The following is a 17,468-nucleotide window of genomic DNA, read 5'->3' as shown; positions in this document are numbered from 1 at the left end:
GGCAAAATTTTAATTCTATTGAAAATTTTTTTCAAAATTTTATTTCTAATGAAAATTTTTTCAAAATTTTATTTCTATTGAAAATTTTGTCAAAAGTTTATTTCTATAGAATATTTTGTCAAAATTTTATTTCTTAGAAAATTTTGTCAAAATTTTATTTCTATAGAAAATTTTGTCAAAATTTTATTTATATAGAAAATTTTGACAAAATTTTATTTCTATAGAAAATTTTGACAAAATTTTTTTTCTATAACAAATTTTACTTCTATAGAAAATGTTGTCAAAATTTTATTTTGTCAAAATTTTATTTCTATAGAAACTTTTATCAAAATTTTATTTCTATAGAAAATTTTGTCAAACTTAATTAGATACGTATTTAATCGGCCTTTTTTGAGTTTAATATATACCACGTATGGACTACCTTGCAATTTAGAAGACGGTGTTAGGAAGTTCTAAGATACCTTGCCATCGGCAAGTGATACCGCAACCCAAGTAATTCGATTGTGGATGACAGTCTTCAGTAGAAGTTTCTACGCAATCCATGGTGGAGGGTACAAAAGCTTCGGCCTGGCCAAATTTACGGCCGTATATACTTGTTTTACTTAATTGTGTTTTGTTTCAGGGCGTTGGCCGATTTCAATTTAAAGTCTAGAGATATTGTAAAAGTTCAAAAATGTTTCTCCAAATCGGTTCTGATTTAAATATTTGTTTATGTGAATGTAAACCTTTATTTAGCTCTCAACAAATTTGAAGGAGTTGTGATGGTACAAATAATGTTGGTCTACATAGTAGTGAAGGGTATAATATAGTCGGCCCCACCCGACTTACCTGTTTTTTAATTCGGGACAATCATCTCCCCGACTTTTTCTTAGGAATATTAACAAAACCTTTATATCTTTCCAGTTGTTGTTAAAACGGACCATTTTACGTCGATCATAAATTTGGATTTTTTCAGAATGATTATTTTTACCCCAATATATTAAAGGATCAGGTTCTAAGTGTTCGTCCATTAGAGTGATATCTGCTCAACCTGCAAAATATTAGAAATATGATAACATTTCTCTCACCAATTACCGATGTTAATCAAAATTGATATAACACACTATCGTTTATATGGGATCGGATTGAAATATATAACTTTGTAACCAATCTGTCATGAAATATACTAATTTATTAAGCGTTCTTATTTAAATTTAGCACAGGGTAATGCCTTTGAACACCTCTTGGCTTTGAAAAATATTAGGATCGCTTAATTTTCTTAAATACACCAAAAAAAAATTTTTTTATTCAATCACGAAATTAATTGATCCAATTAATTTTTTAATTGAAATGTCTTCAATCACAGAAATGATAGTATCAAGTAAAAAATTAATTGAAGGTCAATTAAAAAATTAATTGATCTAATTAAAAAATTAATTGATACTATTAATTTTTGTGATTTGATTTTTGTTTCAATTAAAAAAATTTGTTGATTCAATTAAATTTTTAATTGAATATTTTTTAAACTCAATTAAAATTTTAATTGGAAAATTTTTCGTGAAATTTTTTTCTGTGTACGAACATACAATGTAGAAGTGCGAACCTATAGCCACATCGTCTGGAATTTAGGATTATATTCCAAACTTTGTTTTCAGGTGGGGTATAGTCCCCGCCCGATTTTCTACTTCGCTCACATGCCTGATTCAGACTTTACTTATTTGTTTTTCTAATCTTATTGATTTATGGAAAGTAAGTAAATAAGGATCAGAACCTATTGGCGAAAGTTTTCCAGAGATTTTAATTGGTGTTTCAAAAATATGACTTCTTCCATAAAAATGTACATTCACCTTGACTGGATACCATAATTGTGTGTTGGGGTTTGGAGTTGCTTTTTAATGCAAATATTTATGTGTTTTTGCTGAATAGCTTTTTTTACAAAAAAAAAATTATTTTTGTTTGTTATTTTGGTTTTGTCTGCTCATTTAAATACATATTTATTTTTGAAGACACTCACCTGCATTTCTATAAGATCACAGCATGCACTTCTTTTATTGTAAGTGCAGAAATTGTTTACTCCCATGGAGTACTTCAGAAACCAAAATTCAAGCTGTTGGTATAAAATATTAAAATGGGATTCTGAGACCCTCAAGAAGTAAATTTTTGGTACCAGTTTATATACACTGAAATAAAACTTTCTCGGTTCCAAAGAATCGAGGGGAATTGAATTATCGATACATTTACAATTCTCTTTTAAATTAGAGTATTGCGTACTTGAAACTACAAAACAAATTTGAATTTATTCGTGTTTTACGTAATTATCATAAGAAATTAACATATAAGACCCAAATTTTATCATCTCACATGGCCAGATCTTACTAAAGACTATGGAAGTATGTATTAGCTAACACTGAAACAATTGTATAGTCAGACTTGTAGGATTGGTATCTGGCATTTTCTTCTCAATAACTTGTTACTATCAACCCCCTTAATCTTCTCGAGAAATAAGCTCGAATCAATATTGTAATAATAGTACTTTAAGTTATTTGGACATTAAACCAGCCTGCATTGATATCAGGCTAACATAAAAAATTGCGTTTTGTTTTTCTTTCTTCATGTGCTGTTAATGCCCTTTAAACACGCGTTAATGACAACTTAAATTTTCAAATTCAGACTGGACTTCAATTAGAAATTATGCTATGTTTAAAGTAAACAAGTATATACGGTCGTAAGTTCGGCCAGGCCGAATCTTATGTACCCTCCTCCATGGTTAGGTTAGGTTAGGTTATGTGGCAGCCCGATGTATCAGCCTCACTTAGACTATTCAGTCCATTGCGATACCACAGTGGTGAATTTCTCTCTTATCACTGAGTGCTGCCCGATTCCATGTTAAGCTCAATGACAAGGGACCTCCTTTTTATAGCCGAGTCCGAACGGCGTTCCACATTCCAATGAAATCACTTAGAGAAGCTTTGAAACCCTCAGAAATGTCACCAGCATTACTGAGGTGGGATAATCCACCGCTGAAAAACTTTTTGGTGTTCGGAATCGAACCCACGACCTTGTGTATGCAAGGCGGACATGCTAACCATTGCACCGTTGTTGCTCCCACCCTCCACCATGAATTGCCTAGAAACTTCTACGAAAGACTGTCCTCCATAATCGAATTACTTGGGTTGTGGTAATACTTACCGATGGCAAGGTATCTTAAAACTTCTTAACATCGTTTTCTAAATTCTAAGTTGGACATACGTGGTATATATTAGACAAACGAGGTATATAGGCAAGTTTATAAATAATTACGAACCGATATGGACTTTTGCGCGGTAATTAGAGAGCCAGAATTTAAATATTGGGATCGCTTTATATGGGGGCTATATACAATTATGAACCGATATTGACTAATTTTTGTGTGATTGGTGATCGGTTTATCTGAGGGCTATATATAACTATGAGACCGGTATGGACCTAGTTAGGCATGGTTGTCAATGGCCATATGAAAATGAAATGAATTGCTCCTCCAAGAGGCTCCAAAACCTAATCTGGGGATCGGTTTATATGAGGGTTGTAAAGGGTGATTCTTTTGAGGTTAGGATTTTCATGCATTAGTATTTGACAGATCACGTGGGATTTCAGACATGGTATCAAAGAGAAAGATGCTCAGTATGCTTTGACATTTCATCATGAATAGACTTACTAACGAGCCACAACGTCGAATTTTCAGTGAATGGGCCCTAGAAAAGTTGGCAGAAAATCCGCTTTTTTATCGACAAATTTTGTTCAGCGATGAGGCTCATTTCTGGTTGAATGGCTACGTAAATAAGCAAAATTGCCGCATTTGGAGTGAAGAGCAACCAGAAGCCGTTCAAGAACTGCCCATGCATCCCGAAAAATGCACTGTTTGGTGTGGTTTGTACGCTGGTGGAATCATTGGACCGTATTTTTTCAAAGATGCTGTTGGACGCAACGTTACGGTGAATGGCGATCGCTATCGTTCGATGCTAACAAACTTTTTGTTGCCAAAAATGGAAGAACTGAACTTGGTTGACATGTGGTTTCAACAAGATGGCGCTACATGCCACACAGCTCGCGATTCTATGGCCATTTTGAGGGAAAACTTCGGAGAACAATTCATCTCAAGAAATGGACCGGTAAGTTGGCCACCAAGATCATGCGATTTGACGCCTTTAGACTATTTTTTGTGGGGCTACGTCAAGTCTAAAGTCTACAGAAATAAGCCAGCAACTATTCCAGCTTTGGAAGACAACATTTCCGAAGAAATTCGGGCTATTCCGGCCGAAATGCTCGAAAAAGTTGCCCAAAATTGGACTTTCCGAATGGACCACCTAAGACGCAGCCGCGGTCAACATTTAAATGAAATTATCTTCAAAAAGTAAATGTCATGGACCAATCTAACGTTTCAAATAAAGAACCGATGAGATTTTGCAAATTTTATGCGTTTTTTTTAAAAAAAAAGTTATCAAGCTCTTAACAAATCACCCTTTATATGATTATGGATCGATATGGATCAATTTTGGCATGGTTGTTAACCCTTTCGACCCTAAAGTTGCCTGTGGGCAACTTTTTGTTTTTTGAGACCCACTGTTAGCGTTGTTTTTATTTTTGTTCATAAAACTGTAACGGCATCGAAAGCTACAAGTGTTTTCTTTAAGTTGAATAAAAAAATAGCTAATTTGGTTGTCAATTAGCAATTTTTTTTCATTAGTGCCTCAAGAAAAAAATATTTGCGAATTTGAAAAAAGGTTTTATACATATGACTTTTTTCAAAAATTACAACAAAAATGTTAAAAGTTGTTATTAAATCGGTTGTAGTACATATCAAATAAAATATTTTTGGGACTCAAATTTTCGAATTGCAAAAAACCAACATGTGAGAAATTTTTAAAGTTGCCTGTGGGCAACTTTGGGCCATTGTGGTAGTAAAATTACATAATTATGGACATAAGACCTAGAGAAAAAAGGTTTGAAAAACAATGATTTTGAACAAATTTTGAACTTCGATTGGGATGTCCCAGTGACGAGGAATGCGGCGATAATGTGGAGAACATATCTGCAGTGCTGGGGAGGAATTTGGAAGGAATCGTACAGAGGGAGGAAGCCATTGATATCGGCCTTCTTGGCAACATACTGGTGGATTAGAACAAATATAGGCGCTTTATTATACTTTGGTTTTTTCTCACCGTCAGTTGAAATGGCATGGGTTCAAAACAAAAAACAAAGCATTTCGTGATTCACTCGAAGCCGTGAATGAAATTTAAACTAAATCTCGTGAATGTGCGTGAACGGGACTAAATAAAAATTTGTCGTGCGTAAGTAAAAATCAAATTGTGTTCGTGATTGTGAAATCACGCTCATAATAAAAATTCTCGCTCACGACAAATTTCACGTTCACGATAAAATTCGTGTTCACGATAAAATTCACACTCACGATAAAACCGAGACACAAAAAAATTAATTGTGCTAATTGTTCCGTCGTGAGTTATGAATGTTAATTACTCATCAGTAATTGCCTCGAGCCATGAGATTTGTCGTGAATCACAAGAATTTTCGTGAATGGTAATTGTTGTATCACGAACATTTTCGTGAATGAAGAATATTGTCGTGAGTCGCGAGAAATTTCGTGAATTACGAGTATTTTATTTAGCCACCAAAAATTGTCGTGTTCCGAAAATATTTGTGAATCACGAGATTTGTCGTGAATTACGAAAATTGTAGTGAATCGTACGGGAGCGTGAGGCATAAACATTGTTCATGCATGAGCATGCGCTAGTATGACTTTTCATTTCCTGAAAAGTCATACTAGCGCGTGAATTCATACCAACATCGCGTGCGTGAGTACAAATATTTCTTCGTGAATGTGCCTGAGTGTGAGTGAAATTTCACTCACGTGCGCATCCAAGTATATATTTACTATAAAAATGACAACAAACTTTCAAAAATCCAATAAAACGTAATACGTCTATCATTACAAAACAAACCATTTTATAGTCACAATTGCCCAAAGTTGCCCACAGGCAACATTCTCTACAGCCCAAACGGATGGGCGTGGTGACCCGAAATTTTGGATAGACACTTCTTAAATGACTTCAACATGATTAAAAGTATAAAAAAAATTTTTAGCTGTACCGATAAAAATTCGGGGTCGAAAGGGTTAAAGAGTAATCAACCGGATCGGATGAATTTTGCTTCTCCTAAAGGCACCGGAGGTCAAATCTGGGGACAGGTTTACATGGGAGCTATATATAATTATGCACCGATATGGACCAATTCGTGCATAGTTGTTAGTGTCCATATACTTACACAAAATACAAAATTTAAACTGAATTGGATGAAAGTTGCTCCTCCAAGAGGCTCAGGACGTCAAATCTGGGGTTCGGTTTATATGGGGGCTATATATAATTATGAACCGATATGGACCAATTTTGGCATGGTTGTTAAAGACCGTATACTTCCACCACGTACCAAATTCCAACCGGATCGGATGAAGTTTGGTTCTCCAAAAGGCTCCGGAGGTCAAATCTGGGGACCGATTTATATGGGGGCAATATATAATTATGGACCGATATGGACCAATTTGTGTATGGTTATTAGAGACTATATACGTATACCATGTACCAAATTTCAACCGGATCGAATGAAATTTGCTCTTCCAAGAGGCTCAGGAGGTCAAACTGGGGATGGGTTTATATGGGGGCTATATATAATTATGGACCGATATGGACTAATTTTGGCATGGTTGTTAAAGACCGTATACTTCCACCACGTACCAAATTCCAACCGGATCGGATGAAGTTTGCTTCTCCAAAAGGCTCCGGAGGTCAAATCTGGGGACCGATTTATATGGGGGCAATATATAATTATGGACCGATATGGACCAATTTGTGTATGGTTATTAGAGACTATATACGTATACCATGTACCAAATTTCAACCGGATCGAATGAAATTTGCTCTTCCAAGAGGCTCAGGAGGTCAAACTGGGGATGGGTTTATATGGGGGCTATTTATAATTTTGGACCGATATGGACCAATTTCGTCATAGTTATTACAGAATATATACTAACAGCACGTACCAAATTTCAGCCGAATTGGATGAAATTTGCTTCTATAAGAGGCTCCGCAAGCTAAATCTGGGGGTCGGTTTATATGGGGGCTATAAGTAAAATTAATCCAATATAGCCCATGTGATTTCAACAGACGGACGGAAATGCTTAAATCGACTCAGAATTTCACCACGACCCAGAATATATACTTTATGGGGTCTTAGAGCAATATTTCTATGTGTTACAAACGAAATGACATAGTTATTTCCTCCTATGGTGGAGGGTATACAAAAATAATAAAGTTGAACTATACACAAATAAGTTTTTTGCAATAAAAATAAGTTAAATTTAGCTTTAGTTTAACTACGGAAATTTTTTTCGGTGTAGTTGATTCCGTGGTATGGACATCATACTTTTGCCAAATGGAAATCCATGTTTAGGATTTGAACAAAAACACACAAGATTTTCTCAAAATGTGACCACAAAGAACTCACAGTGTGACCCGTATCTTCCGAATTCATCAAAATAACTAAATACAACGATAATAATAAAAATAAAATTGGCGCGTGCTGCTTGATACGAAAACTATAAGAAAATGAAAAACAAATAAAGAGCAATTGAAGATTATAAATATATAGATACATATATTGTTTTCTGAGGTTACTGAGTTCAAACAGAAAGAATCAGTAAGAATCAATAGAGGGAAGTAATACGAAAAGTAAATCGAAGATGAAGCATACCGATTAGACTTTTTGTATAAATGTTGCACTTGCGAAAATGTAATTTGCCAGCATGTACAAATTTTATGAACATTTATGCGTAATCGTACAATGTGTCTGACTTACTAGGTTCCTTACAATTCAAAACCAGAGAATGAAGCCGACCGACCCATTTTTGTCGGCGGCGGCTGACACTAAAGTTTTGCCTCCGGCGGTGACGGCTTTACGGCTAAGCCCATATAAATATGTCTCTTCGGCGGCGAACAATTATCCATTATAAAATCAATTTGAAGTTATTCGAATGCTAATGAGATTAGTTGTACAACCAATCTTACAATCAAATTTACATTTCATTCAAATTTTCTGAGTTAAATTTTTGCAAAACACTTTAAGCCTCTAATGCCCAAATTTTATTGTCAGCTGATTAAATATTCAATGTTAACGACACAAATGCAAGAAAACTAATCAAGAAAAATTTATACGGAAAATTCAGTATATGCTGCAAAGGCTCTGGAACAGGTTCAATTAAGTTTTCTTTTCATTGTATTCATTTTTGTTGTCTTAAGGTGTGTTTTACTAAAAGCTTCCTTATTTAATGAAGCCCGTCTAAAGGCGGGATTGGGCATTAGAGGGTTAAAATAGATTGATTTTGGGTCAAAATTTTAGCAAAAATTACGACAATTATTAATACATTTTTCTGATTTAAAACGATATTTTGAGTCGACATAATCGGCGGCGGCGTTGACTGGCAAAAAATGGCCGGCGGCGACTGAAATCGGCGGCGCGACTCGGCGGCTTCAATCTCTGTTCAAAACGTGTAAATTGTACGAGTATTAGTAACAAAAATTTTGACAGCAGTTTCGGCTTTTTATACCCTACGCAACACTGTGGAACAGGGTATTATAAGTTAGTGCATATGTTTGAAACACCCAGAAGGAGACGATATAGGCACATAGTGTCTTTGGCAATTATGCTGGCTTGGCCCTGAGCAGAGAATGAAGCCGACCCATTTTCGTCGGCGGCTGACACTAAAGTTTTGCCTCCGGCGGCGGCGAATAATTATTCATTACAAAATCAATTTGAAGTTATCCGAATGGTAATGAGATTAGTTGTATAAACAATCGTCAAATTAAATTTACATTTCATTCAAATTTTCGGGGCTAAATTTTTGGAAAATTATCATAGCAACTTGATATTGATTGATTGTGGATGGAATGTTCAAAATTTTGGCAAAAAATACGACAATTATAAATACATTTGAGTCGGGATGAGTCGACATATTCGGCGGCGGCGTGGACTGGCAAAAAATGGTCGGCGGCGACTGAAATCGGCGGAGCGACTCGGCGGTTTCATTCTCTGTCCCTGAGTCGATCTAGCCATGTCCGTCCGTCTGTCTGTGAACACATTTTTGTGATTTAAATCTAGGTCGCAGTTTTAGTCCGATCGACTACAAAATTAGCATAAATATGTGTTTTGGATCAGAATAGAACCATATTGATTTTAGAACAAATCGGTTCAGAATAAGATATAGCTCCCATATACATATCATTCGCCCGATATGCACTTATATGACCATAGAGGCCATAGTTTTACCTCGATTTACGTGAAATTTTGCACAGAGAGTAGAATTACCATTCTTACTGTGTCTGCCAAGTTTGATTGAAATCGGTTCAGATTTAGATATATCTCCCATAGATAGCTTTCGTCCGATTTAGACTCATATGGCCCCAGAGGTCAAATTTGTAATCCGATTTAAGTGAAATTTTGCACAGGGTACTCCCTATGCGTATACACACTTTGGCGAAGTTACCTAAAAATTGCTTGAGATTTGAATGTTTCCTATATTTATACCCTGCGCCATACTGTGGAACAGGGTATTATAAGTTAGTGCATGTGTTTAAAACACTCAGAAGGAGACGAGATAGACGTATGGTGTCTTTGGCAATATTGCTCAGGGACGCCCCCTGAGTCGATCTAGGCATGTTCGTATGTCTGTCTGGGAACACAATTTTGTGATCAAAGTCTAGGTCGCAATTTAAGTCCAATTGACTTTAAATTTGGCACAGGTATGTGTTTTGGATCAGAATAACATAGAACCCTATTGATTTTGGAAATCGCCCAATATCTACTAATATGGCCCCAGAAGCCATGAGTTGCGTTAAATTTTACACAAGGAGTGCAATTGATAGTGTCGAATTGATTTCAGCAACAATGGCCAAAATACCAAAATTTATTTGTAAAATCGCCACTGCTAAGTCGCAAAACATTTAAAAATGACTTAAATTTTCCTATATTTCTAATACATATCTATCGACTTGAGGTATGCACGTGAGCAATATTTTACTCACGCACACTCACGACGGATAAATCTTATTCACGCACACTCACGCACGATATTTTTTGGTAGGACTGACGCTCACGCACGCTGACGAAAAGAAAATTTGTACTCACGCACGAAAATCTTTTAAATGTCGTGACTCACGAAAAATATCGTGACTCACGCAAAATGTCGTGACTCACGAGAAACCTCGTGAATCACGAATAATTTTATGAGTAATTTACCTATAGAACCTGACTGAAAATATGACTATGATTAAAATCGGGAGCATTATAAAACTTTTAACACTAGGAATGTCACTAAAATTATATATGAATTGAACTCGTAAGCATTTCATGTTCATAAGCGGGATTATTTTCGTGAGCGTGTTTTTCCGAAATTCGTTACTCACGCACACTCACGAAGATATTATTTTCATAACTCACGCTCACGCACGACATTTGTTTGGTTAATCACGCACACTCACGTCGTTACCATCAGCGTGACTCACGCGTGATACACGACAATTTCGCAATGCACACCTCTACTATCGACCGATAAATCATAAATACACTTTTGTGATGTTGCCTAAAAATGGCTTCAGATTTAAATGTTTCCTATATTTTTTACTAACATAGTGTTCTATGCCAGGGCATTAATATTAGATACGGTATCGAAAATGTGAATCTACAAAGATGTGCAAGGTACAATATAGTCGGCCCGCCCGAATTTAGACTTTCCTTACTTGTTATAAAATAAAACATTTATTGAACCTACAACTTCAGTCTATCAAATTTTAGCTGGGAGCTATAGCCGGATTTGGATCTTTTCATGATCAATGTTAATGAGTTGGATTTAATTAAGTACACCCTCAGAAAATATCGCTTCTGTAACATATACTCCCAAACACATTCTGCTTCAAGCACATATATATTTTCAGTATTTGTCCAGACAAAATATTGCATGTATTGTTCAAACATATTATGTTTCAAATTAGGCATATATATTTTTTAGGAGCCAATTGGTTACTTACATTTTTTACTTACAGCAAAATCCTATAACATATTTCTTTTGGATTACAAACAAAAAATATATTTACAATTTATTTGAATTTTATACTCCAAATATGTATGTATAAACAAAATATAAAAATCAAAAAGCAATCAGGAACATTTGCGTTTTACATATTCCTTCATGTTGGATTTTTAGTCTCACTGTGTTGCATTGATGTATTTCGTTGTGACTCTCATTGGCCATCATTAATTTTTCTTTATACTCTCTCGGATGAAAAAAATGTTATGTTCCAAACATCTTAACATATATGTCGCAAACATTTTATGTTAGTTTATGAATATTATATGCTTGCACTTAAAAAATGCACTAACAATTTGAATCCCAATCATATAATTTTTACACCGAGACATATGAAAAATAGTCTTTTTCGTCCGTGTATAAGAACGAAAAGGAGACCATACAAAGAGAAAATTTTATTTAATATATGGCACTTTTCATAAATAATATGTAAAAGTACATTTTTCATTGTTGAACGGAATACATATTTCATTTATAATTTAATATAAATATTATAATATAAAACATTGTTATGTATTAAATCATAGTTATTCAAAACCAGTATTTTTTATATTATGAACTTTTGTCATCCAATTTATGAATTCCGTGTTTAGAAAATTTTTGTGAACACTATTCATGAAATAAATGAACACGCAGAGAAGAAACATGATTGCCACAATCATATTCGAAGAGCAAAATAATATGATAATAATACGCAGAGAAGAAACATGATTGCCACAATCATATTCGAAAAGCAAAATAATATGAGCTATTTTTTCGGCGACCATGTATCATTTTCACCTGCAACCATGTTGGCTCAGTGAACATGGTTCTAAGAAAAATATAATTGTCCTCATCTAAAATGTTATTATATTGATACAAAAGAATTCTGTTTGAATCAAAATACAATGGTCACGATCTAAAATATTATGGTATTCGTCAAAAATGTTTTTCTTTCAGCTAAAAGAACATGGTCACAGCTTAAAATGTTTTGATCTTTATGAAAAAACTTTTTTCGTCGTCGAAAAAAGGACGCCACTCGAGAAAAGAAACAATTATCTTTACTTATTTGTTTTTATTTATTTATAAACTAATTCATTGTTTATTCGTGTTTATAATGTCGTGCAAGCAAACGTCACATATTTTTACACACTCTATTTTGGTTCAATTTCAACATTAAGTAATCATTCCATATTTACTTCGTGCCCATCAAATGTACCAACGCAGACATCATGTAACTGCAAATAAAAATAAATTATACCATATATCAAAATGCAGAACAAAAAACAGGTACATCTTTTTCAATTACACTTTCCTTTTTTGTGATCACATAAAACCACGTGCCACTTCTGAATAAATAAATTAACACAAAACACAGTAATTCTGTATTCTCCGTCCATTCCAAGAAACAATCAACACTGACTGAAGTGCAAAATGAATGAAAACAAGCATATACAGCAGTAAATTCGGCCGGGCCGAATTTTAAGTACCCACCACCATGAATCAAGTATAATAGTTTACTATGAAAACTCTTCGTCGTAGTGGGTTACTTGATAATATATAGAATTGTAGGGGGTTTGATAACAAATCTTCTGTCAAACGAGCCAGCTCCTGAAGACAAACTTTAAAGATTCTGCCTATGAAGACCAGATAAGAAAATATAAACATATCGTGTATATGTTGAAATTACGCCTTGATTTAAAATCTTAAATCTGTAGATTTTTCCGCATTTATCCAAATACGATGAGTAAAATCTGGAACTTTTACTTTCAGTTTGAAGCAATTTTCATGATCAGTGCGCCTACTATACCCTGAAAGAAGTGTTTTCTTTTTTGAGAAACGTAATTTTAGACAAGCAAAGTTTTCTTTTGACACAAATTTTAGAGACAATCGTTGAATAAACGAAAACACTTTATAAGAAAAAGAAATTTCGTTTGTCTAAAATTTCATTATAGATTACTAATTTCCAGCAAATCGGATAAAAACTACGGATTCTAGAAGCCCAAGAAATAAAGCCGGGAGATCGGTGTATATGGGGGCTATACCAAAACATGGACCTATAGGCACCATTTGCTACTCACATATTTGTGATCTTAAAATACCTCCAGATTTTCAATTTCAAACAAATCGGCCAGAAAATATAGAAGTAAAAATCGAGAGATCAGTCTATATGGAGGTTATACCAAAAAAATGGACCGATATACCTCAATTTCGGCACTCTTATTTGTGGTCTAAAAATACCTCTAGATTTCGAATTTCAGGCAAATCATGTAATAAATACAGTTTATTGTAGCTCAAGAATTTCAGGCAAAGCGGATGGTAAATATAGTTTCTAGAAGCCCAAGAAGCAAAATGGTAGATCGGTCTATATGGGGGCTATATCTAAAAATGGACCGATGGGCACCATTTTCGGCACACTTTTTTATGGTCCCAAAAGAACTCTAGATTTTCAATTTCAGGAAAATCGGATAGAAAATATAGTTTCTAGAAGCCCAAGAAGCAAAATCGGGAAATCAGTCTCTATGGGGTCTATATCAAAACATGGACCGATGAGGCCAAAGACTCCAAATCGGGAGGTTGGTTTATATGGGGACTATATCAAAACATGGACCGATGCGGACCATTGTCGAAACACCTCTTTATGGTCCCAAAATACCTTTAGATTTTCAATTTCATACAAATCAGATAGAAAATATTGTTTCTAGACGCGTAAGAAGCAATATCGGGAGATCGGTCTATATGGGGGCTATACCAAAACATGGACCGATATGGACCATTTTCGACACACCTCTTTACAGTCCCACAATACCTATAGATTACCAATTTCGGGCAAATCGGATGGTAAATATAGTTTCCAAGACCCCAAATCGGGAGGTCGGTTTATATGGGGACTATATCAAAACTTGGACCGATATAGTCCATCTTCAAACTTGACCTGCCTGCAAACAAACAACTAATCTGTGCCAAATTTCGGGACGATAGCGCCATTATTGAAGGCTGTAGCGTGATTACAACAGACAGACAGACAGACGGACATGCTAATATCGTCTTAGAATTTCTCCCTGATCAAGAATATATATACTTTATATAGTCGGAAATCGATATTTCGATGTGTTACAAACGGAATGACAAACTTATTATACCGCCGTCACCATTTTATGGTGGTGGGTATAAAGACGTGTACCTTAGATAGGGTCACGAAAAAAAGATGATGCGGTCACCCCCCAGTTTTGTAGCATATTCTAAGACAATTTCAGAACACCAAAACTTTTTTTTTTCGTGCACCCTACGACCCCCCGAAATACAATTTATTGTGCTGTGTCGTCATTTGAAGTCCGATCGAAAAGAAACGCATATCGTTGTTCGTGGTTGATCAGGGGCTATATTTCGTGCATTGGTCATTTTTGACTCCGGCGTCAAATTTGATTTTTAATTTTTTTATTTCGCTTCGTATACCCCAACGATGCCCATTTCTGATAACCATTATAAAGATCTTAACAAAATATGAAACTTTTGCTTTTGAAGTATTTACTTATATTCATAAACAAAAAAGTTACAAAGATTTTAAAAAGTCAATAAGTCACCCTACACACCACCAAATAGTTTTTGCTGTGTTGTAATGATGTCCGATCGAAACCACATGCACATCGTTATTCAGATCTACGAAATTAATTTATAAGGCATTTAGAACACAAAACCTGTTTATCTGTAAATTTCTAACGGTACCTTTGTATACATACTCGTTGTTTGCACTACGGCATTTTCTGCGTTATGCAAAGTGCATGTGTTTTTGCTAGAACAATTTGAGAGCCTATTGTTTTAAAATTCTAACAATCACTTTCGCTACATGATTTTTTAAGTCTGTCCATATTTTTGTGAGAGAAGGCTGTTTTTTCACCTTTTTCAAATACTATCAACAGCCTTCTCTCACAAAAATATGGACAGACTTAAAAAATCATGTAGCGAAAGTGATTGTTAGAATTTTAAAACAGTAGGCTCTCAAATTGTTCTAGCAGAAACACATGCACTTTGCATAACGCAGAAAATGCCGTAGTGCAAACAACGAGTATGTCCTTGTGCCCAAAAAACTCCCTGTACCAAATTTCATCAAAATCGGTTCATAATTGCGATCGGAATCCTGTGAACAACAAATACATGGACAGACGGACGGACGGACACCAAGCGCTAGATCGACTCAGGAGGTGATTCTGAGTCGATCGGTATATATTTTATGGGGTCTAAAATCAATATTTCTGGTAGGCACATTTTTTGGCCGATCAAACTTATTATACCCTGACCACTATGTGGTTTAGGGTATAATGAATGGTCAGGTACATGATTTTCCCGACCATGTAATGGTCTCAAATTCTATCATTTAAATAATAGAACATGTTTGCGGCATTTTAGAACCATTTAAATGCTTATTGCCAACATATACTTTTCTCCGCTCGAAAATTATTTTTACAAAGACAAAATACAAGGTTTTCGCCACAATTACATACTCTAGATAAGCATTAAATGGTTGCGGCAACCATGTCCAAACATGTTTTTTCTGTGCGTGAAAAGACGCCGAGAAAGCATGGTGCTTAGCTAAACTTTTGATATGCTCTTTTTCTTATACGATAAGTTCTTATATTCGTTTCATATTCACTTGCTGATGATGGGTACAACAAATATTGGATCCATTAAGGACCGATTCTTCTATTTCATATACCATATGCTGATGGTGTACCTATATGAATTACCATAAGTGTTTGATGTTTATGCTAAATTTATAATTTTCTTTCCCATACACTTCTCATGTGGTTTGTTTTGACAAACATAAGTGGAAAGATTTTCACTGCCTTGTAAAACATACAACATTTTTTTTTCATTCCCAGCCAGCATCATCGCCAATGATCAGTATGCGTTGTCTTATTCTACACAATTCCCCTGGAAATTCGGACACATACTCTGTGAGTAATTTAGAGAGGCAGAAAAATTAGTGTATGTGTGTGTATGTTTCAGTGAATGCCATATTACGATGGCATCGCATTAGTCGTTCGTTGTCAGATTAGGGGATTTTCCCCAAAATGGGAATTTTTTCGTGGTTGGGGAAATTTTTGTTTACTTTGTAGATGAGGGGATTTGGTTGGAGATAAAATAATATTTCTGGAGATATTTCCAACTTCAATCAGATAGTACTTAATTTGGTACCCTTTATATTTCGAGATTAGAGTACAAAAACAAATATTAATAATCGAATATTGCTTTATTGTTTTTCAAAATATTCCCCATTATTAATAGGTTCAAACTTTTGCATGGGTTTGAACCAATTGTCGAAGCACTTTTGCCACTATGATTGAGGTGTCTCTAAAACATGCATTCTGATCGTATCAATTCATAATGTGTCGATTAATCGACTGCTGCACAGTGGTTCCAAATCGTTTTTTTTTTTTGGAAATAATTCTGTAACTTTTGAACGGATAAAGATATCAACATATTTTTTTCTGTTTTCCTCTAAGTTTGTCAATTTGTGGGTCAGTATTATGAACCTAGAAGTTCTCTTTTTGGGTGGATTCGTAATTTATCTTCTTAACTGCATTCCCTACAAAATTCTACGAAAATATAGAATTATTTCCAAAAAAAGCGATTTGGAACCACTGTGCGCTGTTTACTTTTGATCACCTGGTATTTTTGAAGCATTTTCTTTGACCAATCATGGGATCCAAAGTGAACAAATTCTTTGACAGTCAAATGTTCATGCAATATTGAATATATTTTGGTCCCACTAAGATCTAAGGTTGTCTCAATCTCACATGACGATCTTGCAATATCATTTGAGGCATAGCATCAATGGTTTCCCGAACAACAATTTATTTGGAACGACCTTCACGATAATCGTCTTGGAGTGAACTACGACCTTGGTTGAGCTCACCGTACCATCGATAAACATTGGTCCTTGACTGAATTTCATCGCCAAAAATTGAATGATGTTCATCGATCGACATCGAAAGTTGTAAAAAATTTAATGCCCTGTTGTACCTTTTAAGTGCTGTTCACGAAATTCCACCCTCTCATAGAAGAAAAAATGAAATAATAGTAAAGAAGAAAATAATTGGCGCAAATTATGATCTTTTTACCACACAGTTAGTTCATAAAATATTGGAGACATACTTAAAAAAAACGACAATTTAATTGGGCTGCGGAAAATTTCGCAAAAATAAATTGGGCTGCGGAAAATTTCGCAAAAATAATAAAAATTTAACTACACGGTCGAAAAAGACTGTTTTTCATATGTTTGTGTGTAAAAATTATATGTGTGGAACTCAAATTTTTTAAC

The sequence above is a fragment of the Haematobia irritans genome, chromosome 1 (assembly GCF_050003625.1).
Source record: "Haematobia irritans isolate KBUSLIRL chromosome 1, ASM5000362v1, whole genome shotgun sequence".
NCBI lineage: Eukaryota > Metazoa > Arthropoda > Insecta > Diptera > Muscidae > Haematobia > Haematobia irritans.
This window is presented reverse-complemented; position numbering follows the sequence as displayed.